This window comes from Ascaphus truei, chromosome 20, assembly GCF_040206685.1.
Source record: "Ascaphus truei isolate aAscTru1 chromosome 20, aAscTru1.hap1, whole genome shotgun sequence".
NCBI classification, from domain to species: Eukaryota; Metazoa; Chordata; class Amphibia; order Anura; family Ascaphidae; genus Ascaphus; species Ascaphus truei.
Window position 1 is genome coordinate 7,588,133 of NC_134502.1, and position 11,607 is coordinate 7,599,739.

Below are 11,607 nucleotides of genomic sequence, written 5' to 3' on the forward strand. Positions count from 1 at the left end.
GAATCGGTACCCCCTCCCCTTAATCTCTGAACTTTTCGATCGTCTCCAAGGAGCCTCTATCTTCTCCAAGCTCGATTTAAGAGGGGCCTATAACCTCATTTCCATAAGGGAGGGGGACGAGTGGAAAACCGCGTTTAATACGCGATCTGGACATTATGAGTATCTAATAATGCCCTTTGGTTTATGCAATGCTCCTGTCGTCTTCCAAGAGTTCATGAACGACATCTTCCGGGAACATTTGTTATCGTATACTTGGATGACATTCTCATTTTTTAGATGAACACATTCACCATACCAAACTGGTGCTTTTTAGGCTCCGTGCTAACCGCCTATTTGCCAAGATGGAGAAATGTTTGTTCCACCAGATGTCTACTGCCTTTTTAGGCTATATTATCTCTAACCAAGGTTTTTCTATGGATCCAGAGAAGTTGTAGTCTATTCTCGACTGGCCGCTGCCAAATTCCCTCAAAGCCGTTCAGCGTTTTCTTGGTTTTGCCCATTATTACAGGAAATTCATCTGAAATGTTTCTTCTATTGCTCTTCCCATCACTGCTTTGACCAAAAAAGGTGCCGACCCCACGTCTTGGTCCTCTGAAGCTGTTGACGCATTTGAATTTCTCAAAAAAGCCTTCGTATCCGCACCCATCCTACGTCATCCTGATACCTCTTTTCCCTTCACATTGGAAGTAGACACCTCGGATGTGGGAGCCAGTGCAGTTCTTTCTCAGAAGTCCTCCCCCCAAGAAAAACTCCACCCCTGTGGTTTTTTTTCTCGGAAATTCTTGTCTGCCGAGAGTAATTATGATGTTGGGAATCGTGAGCTGTTGGCCATTAAAATGGCTCTTCAGGAGTGGAGGCATCTTTTAGAAGGCACCAAGGAACCTATTGCCATCCTCACCGACCACAAAAATTTGCTGTATATCAAGGGGGCCCGACGATTAGGATCCCGTCAGGCCCGTTGGTCTCTTTTTTTCCCCCGTTTCAACTATATCATTTCGTATATGCCAGGTACCAAAAATATCAAAGCGGACGCTCTCTCTCGCCAGTTCGCCACGGAGAACGAATCCAATGAGTCCACAGAACCTATTCTTCCTGCCAAGTGCATAATCTCTGCCAATAATTTTGATTTGTTAGATTAAATCAACAATGCCCAGGTTCACATTCCCAGCAGGTTCAGGGTACCAGAGGGACGCTTAAACGCAGCTCCACGATTTTGCGATTTCGCCACAAGATCTTACTTTGGGGACATTCTTCTAGATCGGCCAGTCATCCAGGCTTCAAGAGGACAGCGGATCTTATTAAACGGACATTTTGGTGGCCTAAAATGAACACAGACATTTTTTATTTCACTAGTGCTTGTCCAGTATGTGCCCAGAGTAAATCTGCCCATCACAAACCTTCGGGCTTTCTCATGCCTCTTCCTATCCCGGAGCAACCTTGGAAACACATCTCTATGGACTTCATTGTCGAACTTCCCAATTCTAAGGGAATGAATACCATTCTGGTTTTAGTAGACAGATTTTCTAAACTCACACTTTATTCCCCTCAAGGGTCTTCCTAATTCTGCTACCTTGTCCAATATTTTTTCCAAGAAAATTTTCAGATTACTCTGCGTTCCCATTTCTATTGTTTCTGACAGAGGTTCTCAAGTCATCTCTAAGTTCTGGCGTGCATTTTCCCAGAGACTTGGGATCTCCCTTCTTTTTTCTTCTGGATATCACCCTCAGACCAATGGTCAGACTGAAAGGATGTATCAGACCTTAGAGCAGTATCTCAGATGTTTCATCTCCGAGTCTCAAGACAACTGGGTGGACCTGTTACCGTGGGCCAAATTTGCTATCAACTCTCTTAAGAACGAGTCTACACAAGAGTCTCCTTTTTTCATCAATTTCGGTTTTCAACCTAGCAGTCTTCCCCTCTCCTCCCCCCCTTCTGGCATTCCCGCAGCGGACTCTCATGTTACTACCCTTCAGAATTCTTGGAGGAGGATCCTTAAGACTCTACAAACTGCCGTCTCAAGACAAAAAACTAAGGCAGATCGACGCCGCCAACCAGGTCCTTTGTTCAAACCCAGAGACCGAGTGTGGTTGTCCTCAAAGAATATTAGGCTCAAGACTCCGTCTCCAAAGTTGTCCCTGAGATTTTTGGGCCCTTTCAAAATAGTAGAAAGGATCAATACGGTCGCCTACCGGTTAGCACTGCCTTCCACCATGAGGATTCCTTCTGTATTCCATGTATCCTTAATCAACAAAACAAGAAAAAACACAAAAGCGCACCAAGATGAGAGATAGATATTGTATTAGCAACAAATAATAAAATTAGTAACTTACATATAAAATTTCTTTAATAATCCCCGATCTGGTGTCTATCACAGGAGTAGGGCATCACATAGGAAATATGAAGGGTAATCTCAGTTCTGAGAGATCAGACCTGCGCGCTGGGGCTGTCTCTGTTTCCTCTCCTGTCCTCCACGTGTGGTAGCGTGGTGCAGAGTGTAGCACACATGTGCAGGAACCGGGGCCTTCAATAGGTGTCCTTAGGATGCCTGTCCGTTTTTGATAGCATAAAAACGATCGGAAAAAAGCAGGAACGGTACACTTGAGTGTGTACTGATGGTGGGTAATAAAACCGCCAGTCACAACAGAGCGCGGACTGAACTTTTCATTACTGGTATCCTTAATCAAACCTTTCATCCAGAGCTCTCACTTCCCGGACCCTTCCCAAAAAAACAACCCGGTGACCACTCTTGGACAGCAAGAGTATGAAATTCACTACTTAATCGACTCCCGTTGGTCCAGAAATAACCTTCAATTTCTCATCCATTGAAGTGGTATGGTCCAGAAGAGCGGTCATGGGTTCTGTCACGTCACATCCATGCCCCCAAACTCCTCCGGCAATTCCATCAGAAATTTCCCCAGAAACCATGGCTGGATCACCCAGAGATCGATCCTCAAGGGGGGGATACTGTGACTGTTCAGGGGATTCCTTCCCCTCCATGTGTCTCTGGCGCTGCGCTTCCCCCTGCCTCTGATATCCCTTCCTTGCTTCCCCATTCTGTTCTCCCTTCTTCCTGCAGCATCCGTCCCTCTGCGGCATCCCCTGATGCTCTCCCACCGTCTGCGCGCGTTCCTCGCAGGGCGCGCGTCTTCTCAAACTCCCGACTCCCTCAGCAGTACTCCCCGCTCACGGCCTCCCTCTGCTCCCGCTTTGGTCCCCTTACCTCCTGCAAACTCACCTCCGGTTCTCTCCCCGCCCTCGGTGAGTGCCCCCGCGGTGCGGCGCTCCACACGCCTCCTGACACAGCCTGTGCGCTCGCACTCTAACCTTACAGAGGGCGCGCGCACACGCTCCCCTTGTAAGCCTTCCCAGACCTCTGGCTCCGCCTCCCATGCTGTACAAGCTATCTCCCTCTCTGGTTCACCTGTCTCCTCCCTCTCTCCTTCTCACCTATCCCTGCTGCCTTTCACTTCACCCTCTGCTCCTCCTCTCTCTCCCATTGGTGTTCCCTCCTTTATAACCCCTGTCTGTCCTCTAGCTCATTGCTCTGCATAGCTTCTTGTAACCTCTGTGTGTGCAGTCCTTTGCTTGGCTCTCCTGTGTCTTTCAGCATTTGTTCCTGCTCCTGCTTACCCTTGGATTTCCCTGGCTTTACCTCTGCTTTGTACCGGATTACCCTGCTCTCTCCTGCCCTTGAACCCTGCTTACGGACACGACCTTGCTGACTTCTGTTATCCCTGGACTCTGGCTTACGGACATCACTATCCTGCTCTCTATTGCCCTAGACTCTGGCACACGGACATCACTATCCAAACTCTACTGTATATCCCAAGGTGTTGCAAGTATACTTTAACCATCTTTCTACAGGCCCGGCAAAGCACTACCACACTCCAGGCACTCCCTCACTGCTGTGGGTGTGTGTTTTAACCCTACCCACCTCAGTACTGGGGACTGGCCAGGTCTGTGGGCATACAGGCGTTACAGCCCCCACTTCACAATATCTAAAGCAGCAATCCCACCTGGGATCTTACCTGATCCGCAGTCCCTCAATGTCCAGGTACCTCATTCCCGCAATGTTATATGTTGGAGGGAAGGTGTTCTCTACCTGTCTTCTGGGCTAGGGGGGATTCCGATGTCTCCCATCTGAAGCTTGAGAGTCAGATCTGGAAGAAAGCAGTATAGGTTATTTTGGTGCAGTATAGGATAGTTAAGATATATAGGGTAAATAAGATATCCAGATACAGAGAGGGGAGAGACAGAGAGGGAAGAGACAGAGAGGGGAGAGGGGAGAGAGAGAGAGAGGGGGGGGGGAGAGAGAGGGGGAGAGAAAGAGGGGGGAGAGAGAGAGGGGGGGGGACAGAGAGAGAGGGGAGAGGGGAGAGAGACAGAGACAGAGAGGGGGAGAGATAAAGAGACAGAGAGAGGGGAGAGAAAAAGAGAGATGGGGAGACGGGAGAGAAAGAGAGAGGGGAGAGAGAGACCGGAGACCAGGGAGACCAGAGAGAGGGGAGACGGGGAGACCAGAGAGAAGGGAGATGGGGAGACCAGATACAGGGGAGATGGGGGAGACCAGAGAGGGGAGACAGAGGAGACCAGATAGAGGGGAGGTGGGAGAGACAAGAGAGAGGGGAGATGGCGTGTCTGACTGGGGGGGGGGGTGACTGACTGGAGGGGGTGACTGACTGACTGGGGGGGGTGACTGACTGGGTGACTGACTGGGGCAGGGGTGACTGACTGATTGGGGGGTGACTGACTGGGCTACTGGTTGGGGAGGGGGTGACTGATTGGGGGGGTACCTCTGGTGTCACACATATACTCCCATACACACATACACATTCTCCCATATACACACACACACACACATTCTCCCATACACACACACACACACTCTCCCATATATACACACATACATATTCTCCCACACACACACATTCTCCCATACACACACACACACACACACACACATTCTCCCATATACAAACACACATTCTCCCATATATACACACACACACACACACATTCTCCCATATATACACACACACACATTCTCCCATATACAGTAGCGACATACTTTATTAAAGTAAATGCCGGCGGCATGCCGGGATCTACCCCAGCTGCCGCCAGTCAGAAACGCGCGCCGCCGCGTTTCCCCCACGCACCCCCCCTCCACATCGCGCGCAATTACCCCCCCAAAGACACCCCGAACCCGGCTTCTACTCTGCCCCTCTGCTTCCCCGCACCCCCGCTTACCTAGATTTGAACTCCAGGGGTGTCGGGGAAGCCTGGGGAAGCCGGGGAAGCCGGGCGCGCTTGTGACCGTGACGTCACAGTGCGCCGCCACGCGCCGCGGCTACCCGCTTCCCAGCCTCATTCAGCCAGCGGCATTTGCTCGAATAAGAGCTGCCGCTGCTGTATACACACACATTCTCCCATATATACACACACATTCTCCCATATATATACACACACACATTCTCCCATATACACACACACACACACACACACACACACACACACACACATTCTCCCATATACACACACGCACACACACACATTCTCCCATATACACACACACTTTCTCCCATATACACACACACACTCTCTCTCTCTCTACACACACAGGGGGGGGAGATGAGAGAGGAAAGGCAGCGACCAGCACCACCACCACCATGCTCCCCACAACCCGCGCCCATCTCCCGCTCCGCGGTACCGGGGGGAAGCGGGGACCTGGGGGGACATCCCCGCACCCATCTCCTGCCCCGCGGGCTGACACGGGAACCGGGAGGAAGAGAGGACCTGAGGGGACATCCCCGCTCCCATCTCCCGCCCCACGGTCTGACACGGGATCGGGGGGGAAGCGGGGACCTGAGGGGGCATCCCCGCTCCCATCTCCCGCCCCACGGGTTGACACGGGGACCGGGGGAAATCAGGGACCTGGGGGGACATCCCCGCTCCCATCTCCCGCGGGCTGACACAGGGGGAAGCAGGGACCTGAGGGGACATCCCCACTCTCATCTCCCCGCCGTCTCGACACAGGGACCGGGGGGGAAGGAACACCCCCGCTACCACCTCCCATCCAGCGGGGGCAGCGAGGTGGGGGGACGGGGAAAAACTGCAGCCAGCCACGGGGACCGGAGAAGAAACACCCCCGCTATCACCTCCCGTCCCGTGCGGGCAGAGGGGGGGACAGGAACATCATGGCAGGCAGCAGAGGGAGTGCGATAGGCGTGCGGGATTCAGCAGAGGGAGTGCAATAGTCATGCAAGAGGCAGCAGAGGGAGCGTGGGAGGCTGCAAAAGGAGTACTTACTTCCAGCAAGATCGCCATGGTCGAGCGTGATGCGCGGGCTCGTATAGAGCCTGGCCATGCGCCCACAAAGCCTGGGAGCGCGCACCAATCAGCAGTCAGGTAGGGGGAGGTTTTTTTTTTTCAGCGCGAGTAGGGAAAATAAAAAAAAACAAACACGTGTGCTGCTTGGGCCAATAGGAGCTCGCCACGATGTTAAATCCACTCGCCCGGGGCGTGCAAATGTATAGGTTTGTCGAACACTGTATATATATATATATACATATATATACAGATGCAGCGGCCGTTATTCGATCAAATCTTGAAATGGAATTTCGAGATATGCCTGTGATCCTCACTAGATTTGCCGGGGCAGACTAATGGCCCATCAGATTAACACAGCAGGGGTCCCTGCTGTGTGAGTCCTACCGGGGTCTGCCTGTCTGTAATAGACATGCAGTAAGAGATAGGCTGAATCAGTCACTCTAACTGCGCGCCTCTCACAGGCGATTGCGGGGATTTTATTAAATTCGAACATTACAGTAATGTAGCGGGGGGGTTTCCGGAGCTGAACCGCATTGATTTCAGGTCCGGGGACCCCCTTACTTCCTGAGATACCGGCCCCATTATGGGATGCCGGTATCCCCATGTTAAAATACTGTGGGTCACGTGACCATTAAATGTAAACAAAGCAGAGGGGATACCTGCACCCCATAACAGGGTCTTTATCTCGGGAAGTAGTGGGTCCCCGAGGCTCATATCAACTTTGTTCAACTCAGGAGACCCCCTGCTCCCTCACACTAGTATCAAACACCCCTCAATAAAAAATCCTAACCTTAGCGGTAGCTGCTAAGGTAATGAAGCAGCATACATTTAATTTTTATTCATGTGCGTGAGCAGGGGGTCTCCTGAGTTTAACAAAGTTGATTTCAGCCTTGGGGACCCCCTACTTCCCAAGTTACAGGCCTCGATATGGGGTGCTAGTATCCCTGCCATGTTAAAATCCATGTGGGATGTAAACAAATCAGAGGGATACCGGCACACCGTACTGGGGCCTGTATCTCGGGAACAAGGTGGTCCCCGGACATGAAACCAATGCGGTTCTGCTCTGGAGACCCCTTGCTCACCTACATTAGCAATACAATTTAAATGAAAAAATATTTAGTAAGCACCAATACCCGACCCCTCCCCCCCCCCCCCCCCAAAACCATTATTTATTATTTATTATCTTAACACATTTAAACCGGGATCATATGATTGAGAAAAGATAAGTGGTAAAATAAATTGTAATTTTTTCCATGAAAAGATATACACACAATATTCCACAATTACAGTCAAAATACACTTACTGGGATGGGGGCAAACAAAATAATTTGTTTCCAGAACGAAAATGTTGAAAAATAAAGTCTTTAGGAGTAATTTCCCAGGAGCGGGAGTTACTCACGAAACGGCTTGGAACTGTCCTCGGTCAGCAGTGCAAGTCACAACCGCTGTGTACTCGGATGGAGCTGCCTCCTTCATTCTGCCACCATGGTAATGGCACTTGGAATCTTGGTATCTTACGAAGTCTTTGATGAATCTTAAGGTGAATATGATTCCCTATGGGCTGCAGGAATTCTTATAGGGATCAGAACCCTATACCAAACAAGTGTAGCCAATCTCTCCATGGGAATAACTTTTCCCACCTATCCCGGAGTTGCCTATACTTCACAAAACTAGCAGAGGGGGCTTCTCATTCTGCTAAGAGCATGCGCAAATGTAGCATCTTTGCTTCTTAGCATATGAGACCTGGCCCCTCTACCTGGCGACAGTAAATCTGGGCTGGCCACTATTTGCCAAACTTCCCTGACTTTACACTAGGATGGGGGTACTTGAGGAACCCCTCCCCACCTAACACCTTAGGGACAATGAGCCCTTTCAACTCCGGACTTCTACAGACACTGTGGTATCAAGCCAATGGGATGCCTTAGAATTCCGGAGCTGCACATTCTCAGCTCATTTACAGTGAGTCACTATATGCATACTAAGTTGGGTGCTACAATATATGAGTGTTTCCCTGTCCCCTGTTTCCCTGTCTCCAGATATTCCTATCAGGTTTAATACACTATTTGATGGGGACTTTCATTCATCAATTTTTATAAAATGCTATGTTTTAAAAGTTTCTCCCTGAAATATGTGCACAGCAAGTTTCAGAGCGCTTGGAGCTTGATAACAAAAGTTAGCAAACAGTTAACCGCAAACAGCAAACAGTTAACAGTTAAGTTAGCAAACTTTTATTATTTAAGCGATAAACTTAATAACATTTTTACTCTCGCCACCTTATACCTGGTGGGAGAGACTCTGACCCCCTACACTGGGTTCTGGGGGTTTGGGCATATACCGGGGGACCCTGGAATGTGATTTCCCCCTGCCTTACTGTTCTGGTCTGTGCTGAAGCAGGGAGATCTGGCGGTGAGCTGCTAATTGCTTCCTAGGGAGAATTTTGTCCGGTGGTCTGTGTCTTCATGTCTCCAGGAATCTGGTAGGATTCCTTGGTACATGTTTCGGGGTAACCAGTAATTATGGCCACCTTCTACCCAAACACACCATGACAAAATTTTACCATAAAATCATCCCTGAAAACTCATGCCCTGTGAATCTCCTTGTTAATCCCCCTGTGAATCTTCCTGTGTGGTTTTCACTCCTGAAACAGTAAAACACACATATATCTTTATTAAAATACAGTGCACATGCCATAACTGGCTTGCAGAGCTGACAATTCAAACTACCCAATATGGCTCAGGGGCACCCAGCCGGGCATAATACGTTTATTATTGGCCTGGGTACCCCCTCACCGTCACACCCGCTAGGCGCCGTGGGTATACAGGTAGTCCCCGAGTTGTCACCCGTGGTCCTCAGTTTGTACCCGTGGGCATCTGTGGGTCTTCGGGTGGTACCCGATGGCCTCTGGGGGTCCTTAGGTGGTCTTCATGGGTCCCCGCTGCCCTGTGGTATCAATCCTGTATGAAAAAAAATAAAACTTTAAATCAACGCCGCCAAGCACCCGTTGTTTATCGCGCTTGATCTGTTTTAATTGAATGGTTTCGGATTTCTTTGGGTGCAATACTTCGCGTATCCCCCAGGTGGCAGAATTTAATTAATTTTAATGTGTACAGTTCTGTGCTACTGTGTCAATTTGCAGGTGTTTCAAAACCAGATAAAAACCAAAGTCTACAACAGTGGTAAATTGTGATTCGACCTTGAAGACGTTATCAAATTTAGGCACTTCCTAATAAAATCCAAAGCTGTGTGCTTTTTTCTACATTCCTACAGTATCCGTGCACAATTTCTGACTGGACTGGACTGAACTGGACACCATGTGTACACCGTACATGTATCAAAAAAAAAATGACTGTCGTTATGCATTTTTAATATTTTCTGCAATTAATGCTGCAGCAGATAACATGGCGACTGTAGCAGAAATATATGAATATTTAATTTCGAACTACGATTTTTACAAATTGTCACCTGACATTCGTTGGTGGAAGCATTCGATAAGAAAAACCTTAAGTAACGATCAGTCTTTTTTTTGCATTGCCCCTCCTGCCGGAGATACAAGAGAGTATTGGGGTGTGGTCCCAGATTTGTACAGCATGTTTGATCATGGCAACTTGAAAATGAGAAAGGTCGGGTTTAATCCATATATGATTCGTCATTCCTAATCCAGCAATGTGCCAGCGCCGGTAAAAGCACCAGCACTGGCACCAGCACCTTACAATAAAGGTTCGACAATCAGTGAAAACCTTGTGAACGGCAATCCTTGCTACCTGTCCCGCCGGAATACCTGCAAAATTTCCAGTACAGGTACCAGAAAGCTTGCGTGTACCAAAAAGATTTCCAGCTTCATCAGCTGTCAACTACAGGTGTAGCAGATCAGCTATCACCTGTCAACTATAATGCAGACTAAAGGAGTGGCAGTGGCTCATCTCCACACATTTGGCAATGTTTATAATGAAGGTAAATATAATGTAGAATACAGAATTAAGTTTAAAGATGCAGTTCATGCTGCCGTTTAAAAAAGATATATTGTTTTTTTTTTAAAACAATACATTATGTGCATCAATACCATATGCACACAAACAAGTGATTAGCTACAGTAAGCTGCAGATCGGTCAGTTCTCCTGTAATCAATCGCTTTGCTCGGGGCTATTATATTTAATTCAATTCTTGCACAATTATTGAAAACTTAGTCCTGCAATATGATTGACTGAGCAGTTACTACAGTAGATTAAATTGGTGGACAGCTAGGAAGAGGGCGGGGCTCAAGAGCGAGAGCCTATCAGATGTTTGTTCTCATCGTACAGACGCACATGTACTGTAGATATTGCTTGAACTGCTGCTTTAATTCTCATTACGCGACTTGACGCATGCGCAATAATGGAAATAATAGCATCATTATTTTTCCCCATAAAAGAAACTTTGACATCAAGTGAAAAAGGGAAAAGGAGGGTTTTCGAGGGACCTCTAATATCGCTTTTTTAAAACGTTGCTTGCGCATTGTGAATCTGATTTAAAAATCCAAGTAGGCAAAACATTTACAGTGACAGTGCAATTTTTATTGATTAGGATAGAATAATGTGAGCTTTATAGAAAACCTTATACCGTATGCAGCTATGTTTTCATATTCAAGTGGTGATGTATCCAAACTGTGTGTTGAGAATTTCCGAAATTCCGAAGAAAAAACTTGGAAAGTCCTATTTCCCTCTCCCTCTCCCTCTCCCGCACACTGCGCTGATCACTTGCCATACACTGTTCTTGAATATAACTGCTCAGAATGGTAAAGTTGGTGCTAAGAAGCTAATGACATCTACGAGAGAGAGAGAGAGAGAGAGAGAGAGAGAGAGAGAGAGAGAGAGAGAGAGAGAGAGAGAGAGAGAGAGAGAGAGAGAGAGAGAGAGAGAGAGAGAGAGAGAGAGAGAGAGAGAGAGAGAGAGAGAGAGAGAGAGAGAGAGAGAGAGAGAGAGAGAGAGAGAGAGAGAGAGAGAGAGAGAGAGAGAGAGAGAGAGAAATATAAGAATTAGCTGAGGAATTTATCAGTCTGGCTAGCTAAGTCAATCCAGAGTGAGACTATTCATATCAGGGTTGTGACTACACACCCCACATTGTGCACTCCAGCTTTCCTTCTACACATCTTCTTTCAGACATTTTTTTGCTTTTAAAAATACAAAAAAAGTTGACCAAAAATGCATCCATTTATATAGAGAGGTTCCACCGAGATTTGAACACGGATCGCTGGATTCAAAGTCCAGAGTGCTAACCATTACACCATGGAACCACATGCATGAT

At 48.1% G+C, this 11,607-nt stretch overlaps 1 non-coding gene across 1 annotated transcript; it reads right to left on the reverse strand.

The window, feature by feature from the left end:
- Positions 1-11,524: 11,524 nt before the first annotated feature.
- Positions 11,525-11,596, reverse strand: TRNAQ-UUG (transfer RNA glutamine (anticodon UUG)). Its single transcript has one exon. It is a non-coding gene; the product is annotated as a tRNA-Gln (tRNA).
- Positions 11,597-11,607: the final 11 nt, after the last annotated feature.